The sequence below is a fragment of the Polistes fuscatus genome, unplaced genomic scaffold (genome assembly GCF_010416935.1).
Source record: "Polistes fuscatus isolate 324 unplaced genomic scaffold, CU_Pfus_HIC Scaffold78, whole genome shotgun sequence".
Classification (NCBI taxonomy): domain Eukaryota; kingdom Metazoa; phylum Arthropoda; class Insecta; order Hymenoptera; family Vespidae; genus Polistes; species Polistes fuscatus.
Genome location: NW_025113160.1, coordinates 31,132 through 49,405, shown reverse-complemented (window position 1 = coordinate 49,405; position 18,274 = coordinate 31,132). Strand labels below are relative to the sequence as shown.

Sequence of the window (18,274 nt, the reverse complement as noted above, 5' to 3'; positions counted from 1 at the left end):
AACCTTCGGTATTCACCGTCGGTCATTGTCAGCTCTAAGTTGACCATATCTTGAAGATATTTTGAACGCTTTTAGCGTAGTTGAAATGGCCTGCAGCATGGAAAATTGGCAACATTTTACGAATACTTTGAAGGTGTAATTGCCAGTTGCCTGAGCGTTCGGCCTCCATAAACTGCAACGCAATTACGACACACTCAAAGTATTGCACCCACAGTTGTGCTGTTGGTCCTCGATTTTTTAAAATTTCCTAATTGTGCAGTCAAGTCCGCTGTCATCGAAATAATGGAAGGTTCCGATTGACAATCGCCGATAGTCGGAGGTTCTGTACCCCAACTTTGTAGAAAAGCTTTAACATTTTCGTCGTATTGTTGACGTATTTCACCTTCGATTTCACGGCAGATCATTACTCCCAGAGCGGTAAATGTCAAGATATGAGCACGCATCGCACGAGCATAAGCATGCCCCGTCAACATCTTTTTCACTGATGCTGGAGCGTATGTTACTGCCCAGATGTCTTCAAGTCCGCTGCCATTCATAATGTGACCGATCGAGCCCAAGTAGGACATGAGCAAATGGAAACCACCCAAGCGAACCACAACGTCTTTCAGCGTATCCTGTGATGCACCAACAATCGCACGAGCTTTATAGTACAATGGTTGGTCGAATGTTACGAAACACGTTTTTTGTTTAATTTGACGAGCCTCAACTAGAGCGGCGCGTAAAGCTGTGTTGATAGTGCTCATATTGGAAGGAGGCTGATTGATGAAAGGCAGACAAACAACCTTGGAAACATGATAAGTGTTTTCCGCCGTTAAAACCTCCATAAAACCTCTCCAACTCGGTACATTTTCTATGTTGCAGTGTTTTGCCCATAGATATGTCGAGTATGCGGCTGGCAATACGGGCGAATCTATGGAAAAGAGTTTCTTTGTGTCAGCGTACTGGATATTTTCCAATCCGTTTGAATGTCCTGTCCATGGTATGGTTCTCACTACGGTCTGTGAAGCTATCGTTGCTGCTGATATTTTTGTGGCTCTTGTCAATTTTTTCGTCCGACCTTCATAGCTTATTTTCTCCTCCGGCGTGTAGATAGCTATTCCACCTAAGCAGTGGTACGTATTGTAACCATCCAACGTTCCAACGTTGTGATCGGTATTATCAAAGACATGCTGCACACAAACTTCGTCTTCACGTTCGAATTTCGGTGGATCCATGATGATCGATGCCTCGTATTGTTGCAGTTGATAATATGACACGCAGTAGCCTAATTTATTAAGGATATCAATCTTCTTAAGGATATCAATCAACTTTGATCCGCATTTGCGATGGATGTAAATTCCGAGTGCCAGCTGTAGATGCGATATGAAACCGGAACGTCGGATGAGAGCTACAATAGAATGGGCTACTGCACTTCGTTGCACGAAATATCGGTCTTCATCGTCGTCGAGATTTTCCATCGAATTCGGTGCAATAAGTTGATCAATAAGTACACGAAGAAGTGGAGGAATGTCTCGTTGAACTGAATTAAGAAATTTTCCAGCTGGCTGATAAGAATCGTTGTCATAATTGTGATTGTCGATATTTTTTCGGACGATCCGCGCTGCAACGTTTATAATTGCTTCTTGCTGCTTCTTGCTGCAAATGTTTTAAATGTAATAATTTCGGTCACATAGCGAGTCATTGTAATAAATCACAGCAGCCGTCGGAAAATAAAGCAAGTATCAATTGTGTTCAATCTACTACGGATAGAATTGCGATCAGGATTAATGGTTTGTTAGCATATGCGTTATTAGATACGGGCAGCGAAGTAAGCATTATAAATTCAGAGCTATATAATAAATTAGGAAGACCAAGATTATATGAAACCACTCGACGATTGGCAGGGTTTGGTAATGCGATAACAAGCCAATAGGGAGATGTGAGGTGAATATCGATATCGAAGACGGTAGATATAAAACGGATGTATTTGTAGTAAGCCAGTCAGATATGAGATACGAAGTTCTTTTAGGAAGAGAATTGCTGAAAGAGTTAGACGTTCGTATAAATAAAGGGCGAGTAGAAATAAGACGACCAGACAAAAGACTCAGCGAGGAGATAAGCGAGGGATCGGTAAAATCGAGCGACTATGGTTATGTTGAGCGACGGACGGATACAGACGATATGAATGCAAATAAAGAAGTAGAAGATATAAAGGCGATAATGGAAATAAAATATGTAGATACGGATGAAATAGACGTAAAAGAACTGTACAAGGTGCGCATAAAGAATTAATACAAAATTATAAGCCAAATACTAAACCAGACGCGCGAACAGAGACAAAAATAAAGTTGACGGATAATATTCCAGTTTGTTCTAAGCCGAGGAGATTAGCTCCGAAAGAGAAAAAATAGTTACGCAACAATTAGACGAATGGTTGGACGAGGGAATAATTCAACCCAGTACAAGTGAATATAGTAGTCCGGTAGTAGTGGTACCTAAGAAGGACGGAACTTGCAGAGTTTGTATTGATTACCGTAAATTAAATGCAAAGGTGATAAGAGATCGATTTCCAATGCCATTGATCGAAGACTGTCTCGATGCGTTGACACAGGGAGTGGTATTTTCGACAATTGATCTTAAGAACGGGTTTTTTCATGTCAAGATTGAGGAAGATAGCCGTAAATTCACTTCGTTTGTTACTCTAGACGGGCAATTTGAGTTTCTTAGAACACCTTTTGGATCCGCCAGTTTTTAAGATTTATTGATGAGGTTTTTGGCGATTTGGTAAGGAAGAAAATAGTGTTAACATACATGGACGATCTTATTATCCCAGGTATCGATTACGAAGATGCGTGTAGAAAGTTGGAAATAACGTTAACGGTAGCAGCTCAGAACGGGTTAATTATAAATTGGAAGAAGTGCAAGTTCCTGCGGGAGGAAATTGAGTTCTTAGGACATGTGGTGTGGAATGGGAGTATTCGGCCATCACCCACGAAAATAAAAGCGGTACAGCGGTTTCCGGAACCGAAGAATAGAAAACAAATTCAAAGTTTCTTAGGTCTGACAGGATATTTTCGTAAATTTATTAAGGATTACGCTAAGATAGCAAGACCATTATTAGATTTGTTAAAGGCAGGTAAGGCATTTGTCTTTGATACCGTTGAAAGAGAGTCGTATTCGCGATTAAAGTATTTTTTGTCTCAAGAGCCGGTGCTCCGTATTTATGACCCCGGAGCAATGACGGTATTGCATACTGATGCAAGTATAGACGGGTTTGGCGCCGTATTATTGCAAAAATACGACAACGAAAATAATTACCATCCGGTTCATTACATGAGTTATAAAACGTCGGAAGCAGAGAGGAAGTACCATTCGTATGAATTAGAAGTCCTAGCGATAATTAAAGCAGTTCAGAAGTTTAGAGTCTATTTGTTAGGAATAAGATTTAAGTTAGTTACGGATTGCCAGGCATTCCAAAAGACGCTTAAGAAAAGGGAGTTAGCACCGAAGGTAGCAAGGTGGGCGTTGTCATTGGAAGAATTTGACTTTGAAGTTGAACACCGTCCAGGAGAAAGAATGAAGCATGTAGATGCACTTAGTCGTTATCCGGTAATGTGTATCGAAGATACATTATTACAAATATAAGAAAGAAACAGGAAGAAGAGGAAAGATTACGTGTCATACGTCTTGTAGTGGAAAAAGAGCCATACGAAGATTATACTTTAGAAAATAATATTTTGATGAAGCGTGTAAACGATAAGAACGTGATAGTGTTGCCTACGAGCATGCAGTCTAATATCATAAGAAAGATTCACGAAAATGGTCATTTCTCTGTACGAAAGGTAGCCGAAAAAATAAAAGAAGAATTTTATATACCGGGTCTGAAAGAAAAAATCGAAAAGATCATCAGCTGTTGTGTACCGTGTATATTAGCGGAGCGTAAGCAGGGGAAAAAGGAAGGTCAGTTACAGCCGATACCGAAGGGGGATAGACCGCTCGAGACTTATCATGTCGACTATCTAGGGCCGATGACAGCGACGAGTAAAGCTTATAAGCATATCTTGGTAGTGGTAGATAGGTTTTCTAAGTTTGTGTGGCTATACCCAACTAATAGTCCAGTCAACGCGGGCCATCTCCTTCGAATCTCAGGAAAGAAGGTGGAAACTTGATATAAGGGTAAATAGACGACGCTGAATCGAATGGTGCTAATTTTTTGAGGTGGAAAGTGCCGTTTTTGAGAAAAAGGGTAAAAAAGGGTCAAAAATAACTTTATCTTAGAATCTAGGCATTTAATCGAAAAAAGTTTCAAACAAAAGTTGTAGAGAATTGAAAAATACTAAAAAAATGTTCTATGAGTTATCTTCGTATTTTCAAAAATAAGCGCATAAAATTGGATTGAAGATGGGAAAAAAATTGTAAGAGTGGGAGAAAGCAAGCTTATCCCTCCGTCGCGTTTTACACGCGAGCGACTAGTGTGCGTGCGAGCGTCCGTGTGCACTAATACACAAACGAAGGATCTTCGGCAATCTTCGGGACTCTCGGTCTTGAATGCAAGTGAGAGTGAGAGAAGAAACCGATACTTCCCTTTTTATTTGTTTAGGCGATAACGAGTATTATTGTCCTTGGGAGCGTTCTAATATTTCTCTTTTTATATTTTTTCTTTCGGTAGCAAGAATTTTACGTCTTGGCCATCGAGCGTCAAGCGTTTTGTATACGAGTGCGAGTGAGAAAGAAAACCGATATTTCTCTCTTTCTATTTTTTCTTTCGGTAGACAGAATTTTACGTTTGGCCATCGTGTGTCGAGCGTTTTATATATCTATATATCGGCGTATAAGCGCGGCACTTTTAAATCGTATCTTGATGCTTATGGCACGCCGTTTCTTTATTTATTGTCAAAAATAATGAACCTTGAGTAAAAAAAAATAATTCATTTTAACAGAAACTATTATTATTTAGTTGAGAGTAAAAATAATGAATTAATTTTGTGTCTCGCCATAAAATTAATTAGAATAAATAATTGATATAAATTCTTTGCCTCACAAAAATTTATTTGTATATCAAATTGAATACGTATTCTCTTTAAGACGAAATTTAAAATTTAAATATTTTTCCTATTAAATTATGTAGGATGTTTAAATAAAAAAAATAGTGAGGAGTGCGATCAGAAGTAATTTATTAATATAACACTAACTCTTGATTATATCGTAGCTGAACTTACACTGAACTGTGTTCGAACCGAAAACGCTCCTCTGTACATTCTCTCGCCTTATATCCTTTCTTCCTTTTGTCTTTCCTGCATCCACGCTAAGCACATCCATACACGCATACTCTCTCATTCCCTAACCGAAAAACAACTTTTTACTTATACTAGATCGTTCTCGAACATTCACATTTCAACGTTTCTCGCTTCTATATTTATCCTACCATAATAAAGGAAGACATTTCTTATACTTCTGCCTAATTGAAAAACAAGTTTACTTATACTCGATTGTTCTTGAATATTCGTATTTCAACGTTTCTTGCTTCTATATTTATTCTATAATAATTATTACTTATTTTCGATTATTCTTGAGTATTCATATTTCAATGTTTCTTACTTCTATATTTATCCTACAATAATTAAGGAAATTATTTCTTATGCCTTTACCTAGCTGAACAACAATTTTACTTATACTCGATTACTCTTGAATATTCATATTTTAACGTCTTTTGCTTCTATATTTATTCCAATCCCATAATTATGTATTTTATAAAATTTTAAATTCTGACTTTTTGTCTCGTAAAAATTTATTAGTATATTTTTGTATAATATAATGAAAGCAAAGTTAGTCGCGAACGGTGTAAATAGCAATTAATTTTGATATTTCTGAAATTGTAAAGAAATTAAATGGTTTTATTTTTCCAAGTGTACTAAGTCACTTTTTTTTTAAATGAAAACTATGTTTCACTCAAGAATGGGTCGAACATTTAACGAAAATAAGATGAGACGGAGTTTTTATGAAACACAAAATCTATTTTTTATATACATCGCTTCAAAGAGTATTCGATTTTTATTCATCGTCTTCCTGCTCATTTTCTTGAAACTCTTCGTAATTATAAACCTCGGGAGGGTCTTCTACTTTTTGAGTATTATCAAGAAATTCATTTCTTGACATATCTTCGTCATCATCGTCGTTTTCTTCTCCTGGAATTTCTGCCGTATTTTCGACTGTCTTGTCTGAAATGTTGGAGCATGATTCTCCTCCACAATATTTACAAAATTTGGTGCAAAGTAGCCCACTTCTTCGGCAGCTGCACCTTAAGGTTCTGCAATTACCTAAACAGGCACATTGTACCTAAACATAGACATGTAGGAAACATGTAAGGAAAAAGATTAAGAATTTGCGTGCTCAGAGAATGTATATGATTTTTTGTATAGTTCGTTCAAAATTCGCGAAACATTAGTCGAACGGTATAGATTTTAAAAATTCGTGAATTTTTTGAAAAATCATTGAGTCTAATTTTTGGTTCTTTATCGAATAAAGTATAACAAAGATAATGTTGGTATTCAATTTATAAGAGAAACGCTATATGGTTCACATTTAACAAAATTATAGGATTTTTTATTTTCAAGAATTAACTCATTCGACTTGTTTCACCATTAAATTATTTAATCTATTCAAATTTTTTTGAGAACCTACCACTTTCAATAAATTTTCAGGCGCTGAACCCTTGGTATTCATGACTGGAATCATGATTGTAGCAGTTCGCTTCCAGCCCCAATCCCGTGCGTCTAGTTTATTTCCCAACCAAGATTGGATTTGGTAAAACGTTCGACATCGAAATCCGAATTGTACAAAGTTATGAAGCCATACATTTTGCAAGAACAATCTTTGATCTGTAATACAACTTTTGTCATCGATGGCGGTTTCCTCCTGCACAACATCTGTTGGCCACACGGAGTATCTTTAAAAATGATATGTGAATTGTATTACTCTAATATTATCGAGAACTATGGAGAAAATACTTTAGTCGTCTTTGACGGATATACCGAAGAATACTTGGGAATAAAATCGTACGAGAGATACCGCCGAGGACAGCGGAAAATGGCACCGGATATTGAGTTGAAAGAAACCACCATTATAACTTTGAATCAAAAAAAATTTCTTTCAAATTTAAAAAACAAAATGGGACTTGTGAGGATGTTGTCAGACTATTTTCGAATGAAAGGTCTCAACATCAAAAATGCGGAAGAAGATGCGGACGCGCTAATAGTAAAGACAGCAATAGAGATTAAACAAAGTACGGGCCGCAATATTGCTGTTGTTGGAACAGACACCGACCTGCTAGTTCTGTTAATAGGCCTATCAGATGCCAGTCCTCTGTATTTTTACATAATATCGCCAGGTGGTAAGAAAAATACCAATTAAGAGGCTGATAGATGTCCCACGCTAGAACCAAAAAGATACGATTCCGTTCTGCGAGAACGTTCAAGAGGAACTGGTGGAGCTAACATCGATGGAAACGTCATAGTCTCCAATAGATTCTTATACTTTCAGGGAGAAAATCAACGAGGATTCAGGAACGAGAAAAGCGAAATAGAAAAATTTCGAGAATGTGAAGCTGTTCTCTTGGAGTGGAAAGGATGGAGGGATTGCTCGCTGCTGCTTGTGATAACACTTTACGAGACCTAGTCCTTGCTACATTATCCCAAAGAACAGATACAACAACCGGTATGGTTTTTAAACAGGGGAAGATACACAATCTTCTCCTTAACCCATCGAATGCTCGTGCGGATGAAGATGTTACGGTATTGAAGGGTATTGGAGGTGTTAAATCTTTAGTTACAGCGTTATCGTCATCCATTACGGTGACGTTGAGGATGAAGCGAAAGCTAAGTCGTCGGCCATGCCACAGCTGTTGGCTGTTGATACGGTCAATTATATGCTTAGGAAGGGTGCTGGGAATACTAACGGAGTCTCCTCGTCTTACGCAGCTACGATGACAGCTCCCACGACGACGACATTGACGTCATCGTCTATAGAAACTGTTGATTGTTCTTGAGTAACAGATGTTTCTCATGTCACAGTTACGGACCTTGGTTTTGGAACACCAGACATATGCGGCGATTAGGGGGGGGGGCACTAGAATTCCGAACATCACCTTACTAACTGGTAATGGATGTGTCACAAGCCAGACAGCAACATTAAGGATTATATTCGGAGAGAAGTCGCGGATGATGCCCTTGCATCATTGGGAGCAGTAAGGGAGGACGCCCAAGGAAAAGGCTTGGAGACTCGCACAACCACCAGTGCGGGTCTCTTAGCGAAGATAGCTTCCCTGGAAGCCGAAATAACACGTCTACGAATGGACAGAGATACCCCTGGCACAGTCCAGCCTTCCGGGACAAATGTCATTGCAAGGCCGGACGCGAGGGCATCCATAGAATTGGAAGGTGAAGGAACTCGGCGCGCTACGTTTCCCGACTGGAGAACAGGCTGGAGGTCATGGAGGAACACGAACTGCCACGGGATTAGACAGCGTTCGAGGATGCTGCTGCCCGTCATGCAGATACAGAATAGGTAAGTGGAGAAGACCCTAGGACATAATCGCTGAGCCGGAATGGACATACGAATCATTTTCATCGGTACTTTCCCGTAAGTGATACGAGTACAAGGACTATACTGAACTAGACTATGGTTGGGGGGTAAATGGTTGGGGAATGGAGTTTGATGTATTTCTTACGGAGTTGCGGCGTGATACTATACCACCCCAACCCCCTTGTGAGGTATGCTTCCTGGGCTCTGATGTGATAGAAGACAACATTCACATTCTCATATACGCAGCGGCCGCACATTGTCGCGCGCACTTGGCCCGAGTTGCTCGTAATGTGCGAGCGGCCACGGCGGGGACGTGTCGGCATGGCGTTAAAAAATATCTCATGTTCCGAATGGGGCTATTGAAAATGAGGTGGGAAAACATCTCACGTGTTTGGAGGTATAAGTGTTATTGGGGAGAGTTGGGCTGCGGATATTTGCCCTATATTCCTGAGCAGGACATGATTGGTGAAGTGAGCAAATGGCTTTGTGAGCCAATAGACTTGGGGGTCCCATAGGACCGGACACATACTTGGATCTGGTTGCACACGGTATTCCTAAAAGCGGGTTCATCCGTCCAAGTACTAACCGTGCCCAGCGCTGCTTGACTTAGTGATCGAATGGGAACTAATGTTGTCAGCGTGGTATGGCCGTTGACATTTTCAATAGTGCCAAATTTTGGCAGCATAACACATTTGATAAAATTTCTCGGCCAGCTCTTCCAGTAATCACAAGAATTCCATTGCATTTGTACGAAAGTTGATGGACTATTCTCCTGATGCAACAGCTACAACAAAAAGAAATGCAGAATATAAATTAAAGAAAATAATTAGACAAAGTTAACAAAGAGAAAGTACAGTAAAAATTGTTATTAACCCTCTATGGGTCAGTGTTATTTTCAGGTAACATGATAATTTTTCGGCATTTTACCAAATAATTTTAGTTTTTTTAATGAGATGGCATATACATCTTAATTTTGTAGTGTCTCCGAGACAACTAATACCAATATTCATGACAGTTGCTAATACCATCAACTTGAAATAAAAAAATAAATGTTATACAAGCTGTCTGCAGTAGAGGCAAGCAAAACCTTTTTTTTTTTTAATTGATATTATTTATGCTTCTATCGATGTTTACTAAATAAAAAATTATGTACAATGTAGAACAGTTTAAGCAAAGTATTATGAAAAATTTGAAGGCTGATACAAATGAATACAATGAAATAGCAGAGAAACTACAAAATACTACTGAAGAAAAAGTTTTTTATACCAAAATAATTGTCGGCTTCATTTTCAGAACAGACAAACAAAAATTATCTAAAATTATTCAGAACAGACATAAAAAAATTATCTAAAGAATCATGCAATTGTTTTTGAGGAAATAAATGATGTGGTCGAAGAAAATGTTATTAAAAAATATCGTTGTTATTTTCTTTCATTCTTATATAAAAAATATCTTGATTCATTCAAAGAGTTAAATGACGACAGGGAAGGGTCATCAAGTTCAATATTGTCAGCATAATATTTAGAAGATAAGATTCGTAATAAATTTGCTAGTAAAATTCAAATATTAAAATTCCATCATAAAATAGTAATTGCACTTCATAGCATCACTACTATTAACGACTCATTATTCGATCCTTTAAAAGACTAGGATATTTTACAAACGGCAGCATCCATTTTACGAAATGAAATAATGTAGATCAAAAACTCTCAATTATTGGACAATCTGAGCAGTCAACGCTTAACCTTTTTTTTGTTACGTTTTGGTAAGTTTTTATGTTACCATTGTGAACCATGTAAATTAAATCTTTAGATAAAGAGTTGACATGGAAGTTTGAAATTATCGTAATTTCGACGTTTGCGATTACAACTTCTAATAACAGAACCTACGAAATCTGACACATTTAGTGGTATTGAATATTCACCCTGTATTAACCCTTTGCACTCGAGGCCTTTTTCGCTTGCGCGAACCAGCAACTCGAGACGATTTCGGCCAAATTAAGTAGACATTTTACAGGTACTTTAAAAACATTTATAAAGAAACAAGCGTATAGAAATAATAAAATATCATCAATTTATTCATTTATATGTCGAAAAAAACAAACTTTGATAAATACTACACTCTGTAATTAGTTTTGGTTGAGTTGACACTTGAAATCGGCCGGGCGCCGTATCAACGCCGCTCGAGTGTAAAGGGTTAAAGTAGAAATACTAAGTATTCAAGAAAATATAAATAAATATCCTTCATTTATCTCTCGGTTATATTCAAAACGTACTAACTGACAATTTTCATTGAATTTTTACAATTGTAAAAAATTCACCAGTGACCACCGTGAAGCCATAGAAAAAACCGGGGCTCGGTCATATATGACTAACATGGCAGTCACCGCTTCCCGATGATTTCTTTGCGAGGAGAAAAGAACGTTATTGGATATTAGATACTTTTCTACGAAGGTTTTAAATAAACAAACTTAACTATGATTTCAATGCTTATTGGTCATTCCAATTCTTATGTCAGACTGTGAAAGTGGCCTCAATTCATTTATCTTATTCTTCGCTTTATTTTTATTTTTCACTTTGCCGGTTACCGTGACAGTAACAAAAATCTTTCTCAAAAATAAAGATAATAAAATATTATTTAGAAAATTCCAGTAAAAAAGAAGAATTCCACGATTTATCTCCTTTAGGAATAGAATCTCAAAATTTAAATGAAATGAACAAAAAAAAATGCAATTCAATTTTGCAGATTTCAAATCTCGAAATAAGATCCTACATTTTATAACATTAAATCCTAGTATTAATAATGCAAGGACAAAAGAATTTAGAGAGTAATATGTACATAAAATATATATAAAAATAAGAGAAAGTTAAGACGTAGATATTAAAGAACAATCGCTATTGAAAGTGCGTATTTAGATATTTTTAGAATAGTCAAAGACGTTTTTCTCGCAAGAAAAGCTTAAAAAAATGTTGTCCTTTTTTGTCATGTGTGAAGTAATTTGTTTTTGAAGTTATTGAAGTTATTTTCAATTTATGTAAATTATCAACCAAAGTTTTTATGCTACAAGGCTTTTCCCTGACCAGGTAGTAAAGTATTATATTTAGTATTGACTCAACCAAATGTTTTATTTTTTATTTTAATTAAACCATTCTTCTTTCTCATCATAGCTTATCACAATCGCAAGAGGTCTCCATGCTGGAGAAATCTGTGCACAATATAATGTACAAATAAATTAGATTATGCTTATTAATTAAACTTTTATAAATTGTATTTAATATCTTAATTTTATTATTTTATTGTATTTTCTACAAATGTAGAGTATATTGGCACGCGGGTTAAAATCTTAGGTATTATTTTTGAAGTTATTTTTGAGGTTATTGAGGTTATATTTTGTTTTGCTACGGCAAAGAAGTATAAATTTTTACGTGCGTACATAAGTACACATACTCGTGTTTTTTTTAAATATATATTCATTAGAATGTATCGATATTTCTATTACAATAAAAAAAAAAACATAGAAAAAATCTTATTTTGCATACAAAAAACGTATTTTGAAAAATTATACCATGATCTCGATTTTCCGTTAAACTTTCATTTAATCACGTCATTTATTAATCCCGATAATGCTAGTTAATTAAGGTCCTATTGCGTAATAATAAATAAATATATTTTTGTTAATAAATACAAAAATATTAATTGTTCTACCTAATAATTATAAAAAAAAATTATACTTTATATAATTATATAATAAGCATAAAACAAGTATAAAATAATATAAATATATTTTATGATAAATAAAAAATTGCTAAAAAACAATCACATTTTTAAAAATGAAAGTATAAGAAAATATAGTCTATGTTCAGTTAAATATTACTAACTAATATTTATGCTAATCCGAATTAATACTCGTCAAACAAACTTTTTATGGAACAATGCCTAGTAAATTTAAAAAAAAATTTCTCATAAAAAAAAAATGAAATTGTAGTTAATGACTTTTGGCTGAATATAAACAATATTTTTTTAAAAATATAAAAATACTAAAAAAAATTATTTTATTTACTAATAAGAATAAAATTTAAATGAGAAAAAAAATGTACAGCAATAAATTTCTTTCATCTCCAAAAGATATTCAATTTATATAAAACAAATAATAATAATTATTAGATAAACATATCTATTATATTAATACAAAAACAAATTTTTATAAAAATATTTCTGAATTTTCTATTTCTTTCGAATTTTTATTTACACTCAGAGTAACTATGACTGCAGCTGCTAGATCTCATAGATTCAACAAGATCCCCCTATTGGAGGTTCAATCGTTAGAATCTCAGCAAACTGTTAAAGTTATCATCATTGTGTATAAAACCAACCTTTCCTGGAATCGAATCCAACCAACGGAACGGGTCACCCATCCATCTCCTAAACGTGACCAGAGTTGCTTGACTTTGATGATCGAATGGAAACCCGTAACTCAACGTGACTAAACCTTTTACACTATCGTATAAATATTTAATTTATGTTTTCTAAATACTGATTTTAAAACTTCGAAATTACACATACATATTTGAACAAACAAATCCTAAAACTACCATGTCATTAAAATTTAAACAATATCAATTTATTTCTAATTTATATCCAATATACAAGAAATTAGGTTATATCGTTTACGTTCCGTCAAAAATCGCTACCAACATTTTTATTTTTTTTATTTTTATATTTTTTTATAAGAACAATACTTTTTTTAATTTTTTAGCCATTACTTTATGAAAAGCATCAATATAAGTGTGTAAAAACATTTAAAAAAGAAGCGTACTTTACAAAAACTCAATTTTTCCTATTAAAAATTTGTTTAACGAACAATAATTTGGATTAACATAAATGTTAGGTTAATAACTTTTAAACAAAATAGATAATCTACCAAATTTGTGTATGTATCCAATATATTGTGTGTGTGTGTCCGAGCTACAGAAAAAATTTGGCAAGGGGGAGGGATAATGTAAAGAAAATATTTCTATTATAATAAATTAAAAAAAATAATAAATATAATATTACATTATTTTTTTTTATATTATTATTTAAAAAGACTATATTAATTTTTATATTATTATTTAAAGATTATACTAAAGATTATTAAAGAAGAAGAAGAAGAAGAAGAAGATATTATTTAATTATTACATTTTATTATTATATATTATTATATTATTTATTACTTAATTATTATATTATATATTTTTTATATTATATTATATTTTATTATATATATAATACGTATATATATACGAGGTGTCCCATATAACTCTTTTCACGATTTTTCAAGTACTTGCTATAACCTGACAAAAAATACTTAAAACGAAAGTTGATCAGTTTTTGATTGACTGTACATTACAATAAAAAAAAGTTATAAAAAATTTTTTGTTTATGTTTTCTAAGGCTACCATTATAGGGCCATCTCTTTTATAAGGCTACTTTCCCCCCTCTCCCTCTTGATCTACCAAATAATTTGCAACCTCAATGGAGTACAAAAATACATTAACTTCAAGAGCGTAGGAAGAATATATCATGATTTTTTTTTCATTCATGCCCATGTAAAATTAGCAAAATTAAGTGAGGCAGAATTTTAAAAATCTACCGAGACGCTCCAATCAAATTACTTAAATGATTTATCAATAGCAGTTAGTCTAATGTAGTTAATAATATTTTTGCGATGCTGAGGGAATAAATTGTTCAAATTTCAAATATAAAAAAATTTGCGATGTTGTTAATAGTTAAATATTTCCCAACTTCTTTAAATTTTGCTGATGTTATATTACTACTTTATTTTTATTTTTCACTTTGCCGGTTACCGTGACAGTAACAAAAATCTTTCTCAAAAATAAAGATAATAAAATATTATTTAGAAAATTCCAGTAAAAAAGAACAATTCCACGATTTTATCTCCTTTAGCAATAGAATCTGAAATTGTAAATGAAATGAACAAAAAAAAAATGCAGTTAAATTTTGCAGATTTCAAATCTCGAAATAAGATCCTACATTTTAAAACATTAAATACTAGTATTAATAATGCAAGGACAAAAGAATTTCGAGAGTAAATGTGTACATAAAATATATAAAAATAAGAGAAAGTTAAGGACGTAGATATTAGAGAACAGTAGCTATTCAAAATGCGTATTTAGATATATTTAGAATAGTCAAAGACGTTTTTCTCGAAAGAAAAGCTAAAAAAAATGTTGTCCTTTTTAAACATAAACATAGAGATCATACGACCCACTGTTATCCGCGATGGAACGAAGGGGGAGATTTCGAAGAAAAGGAACGTTTAGGTGAAATACGCCATAAAGAAAAAACGATAGATAATAGAGGAAGATAGCGTATATATAGATGTACCAAAAAAAACAACAACAGGATTGAGGATATAGAATTGAAGATTGTTTTTCAGAGTGTAGATAGAATATATTTGGTGACTAAAATGTCATGAAGTTATGTTATGAAGTACGACGAAGGATTCTGCTAAGAAGTCTTTAAATAAATACATATAGTTATATGTATAATTCCTTTTCTCTTTTTTCTTTAATTGTTAAAAAACCTTATAATAAATATTATAAAACAATAACTATAAAATCAAAAAACATATATATATAGGAAATATTTTTTTTTAACCCTACTGATACTCTAATTTACTCTTTACTCTGATATTGGTACTCTACTCTTTTAACTCTTACTCTACTTACTCTGATTTGGTACTCTTACTCTTTTAACTCTTACACTCGCCGATACTTTTTACACACGTTAATACACTCGTCAAACTCATCAAACTCATACTCATTAAACTCATCAATACACTCAGATTACACTCGTCAAACTCGTACCCCTCTGCCCATTCTCTCACCTTATATCCTTTCTTCCTTTTGTCTTCCCCGCATCCACGCTAAATACATACATACACACATACTCTCTCATTCCCTTCATACTACAATAATAAAGGAAGACATTTCTTATGCCTATACCTAACCGAAAAACAACTTTTTACTTATACTCGATCATTCTCGAACATTCACATTTCAACGCCTCTTGCTTCTATATTTATCCTACCATAATAAAGGAAGACATTTCTTATACCTTTATCTAATTGAAAAACAATTTTACTTATACTCGATTGTTCTTGAATATTCATATTTCAACGTCTCTTGCTTCTATATTTATTCTACAATAAAAAAGGAAAACATTTCTTATACCTTTACCTAACTGAACAACAATTTTACTTACACTCGATTTTCTTGAATATTCATATTTCAATGTCTCTTGCTTCTATATTTATTCCAATCCCATATATATATGATGTTGTAATTAATTATTTATGTTATAATCATTGGTATCAGAATATGAATATTTTGGCGAATCTTAACAATAAGAGGTGGTAATGGGGAGAAGATGATATAAGTAGGGAAAACAAAGCAAGATAAATGGAAATAAATCGCAAATTTATTTTTGCAAAAACCAGAACTAATGTAATCCGGTAAACAGATCCTGCCACAAAAGTGTAAGCGAGAAAGACAGATCACCTCACATTCGATAAGAGGATCGTTGATTTGTTCTCATCAAAGCTGAAATAATCCCTTACCTGACTTTGAATTGAGCTTTCAAGTTGAGCAGCTACTGCACCTGCAATTCCAGCTGCGAAACGGTACCAAATTGAGTAACGTAAAAATTGACTGAATATGAATTATCTTTTGCACAAGCAATTAAAAAAAGGTAGACTGAATTTAAATGAACTAACTATACTCGGGAGACCAAGGTGGCGAAAGCCGTTGAAGAAAGCCAAGAACAAAATTGCTTCTTAAAACACTAGTTCACGTTATCACCTTCTAAGACGGAATGAATGTGAAAATTGCCGGAAAAGAAGAAGCGCGGGAGCTATCACAGCGCAGGCGCAAGCAAAGCTCAATTTTCTTCCTAATAGGTTGTACCGGTAGATGCTGTCACCTCCCGGTAATAAGTCGCATTTAAAAGGATAGACGGGCGCTTTGATTCTCCAACAGAATATGATTCATACAGTTATTCCAAATATGAATCTATATGTAGGTACATATATATCATATTAACTGTTTTCTTGTTATTAGAATAACATCTGTTATTAATAAATGTGAATAATTTTGGTAATATATTCTTTGACCAAAAAAAAAACTTTTTCAACGAACGTAAATCTTTTGTAAGAGTTAAATAATACATGGATTTTAGTATAGTATATATATATATAATAGTATTAATATTAGTATATTAATTACAGTATTAGTGTAAAGTTTTTTTATTATTTAATATCATTAATAGCTGTATGTAATATTTGAAGAAAAGCGAAAAAGAATTATATATAACTATATATACATTTATTTAAACAGATATAGTAGATAAAGAAAAATGAAATATAATTTGATAGAATTGTAAGTGTCTATAATCTCTCGAATCATTAACTAATTATCGTCGTATTTTGCTCTATTTTTCACGTCGTACTTCTTAACACAATTTTTGAAGTTATACTTCTTTTTGTCATATTATATATTTATATACGTACATCATACCCCTCTATCGTCTATCATCGTTTATTTTCAGCGGATTTCTTTTTAACCCTTTGCGGACCGAGCACTCTTCACCGTTTCGTCGCAGCCGTTCCGCGCTGCATTCGCAAGTTTGTACCAGTAAGTTTGTATCTGCACAGATTTCACCAGTCGCTAATCCGCTTGGTAGCGTTTACTTTGGAAACCATTTATGATCTTACTAACTTTACTGACCTTACTAATAGAAATTAAAAACCTAATAAATATGTCTGAACATAATGAGTACATATTCAACCTCTACAACACAGTAACATAATTATTTTTTGTTTTTGGTTCTAAATTTTAAGGAGATTAGGAGAAGAAAGGAAGAAACTCCCGTGAAATATGAAATTAACGAATATAATCATTTTGATATAAACTAGAAAGTAATTTTTACGAATTTAAAAATTTCTTACAGTTACAAAGACAATTTGTAATTTTAAAGTTATATTAGGATATATTTATTCATATATATTTTATGTATAAATATCTGTAGAACAATTAGCGTTTTGAATTAAACGAAGATTACTTTATTATATTTGGAAGATTGTATTTTATAAACGTCTTTATGTTTTGGTATTTGATTATTTTTTCTCTTATATCATACATATTCTTCGAGAATGTAATAGTCTTAAATTTTTTATTTAAACAGTCGATTATACTTCGCAATTTATATAAAAGACCATTATTTTTGTCTACAACTTCGTTGTTAGTGAAATGTAAAAAGCGAGAAAGTTGGACAAATCTCCAAAATGGCATTGTGTTTCGAAATATGGTAGTCTCGACTATGTTTCTGTTAGACTAATAAGATTGAACACTTGATTTTTTCACTCGTAACATCAAATAGATGAAACAAAATGAGCTATTGTTTCATTTATATTTTTATCTCTTAAACTGTCTTCAAACTTTTTTAATTTGCGAATTTCATCTTACAATTAGATCGTTTGACTCGCGTAATGATTAGATTCTTTCATAACGATTTTCCAAAAGTATCGTAATAGTATTCCATTTACCATTTGTAAAGCAAATGACATTTTGTTTAACCGTTATGTTTATTCTAGAAATTCGTGAATATTACCATATTTTGCTCATATTTTCAATGTCTCTTCATATACATTCCTCTT

General features: G+C 33.4%; 1 long non-coding RNA gene across 1 annotated transcript; it reads right to left on the bottom strand.

Annotated features, from left to right (window-relative positions):
- Positions 1 to 8,696: 8,696 nt before the first annotated feature.
- LOC122524553 lies at positions 8,697 to 16,423 on the bottom strand. Its single transcript, XR_006305569.1, has 3 exons — positions 16,337 to 16,423; positions 16,181 to 16,233; positions 8,697 to 9,343 (listed from the first exon to the last, which is right to left on the bottom strand). It is a non-coding gene; the product is annotated as an uncharacterized LOC122524553 (long non-coding RNA).
- Positions 16,424 to 18,274: the final 1,851 nt, after the last annotated feature.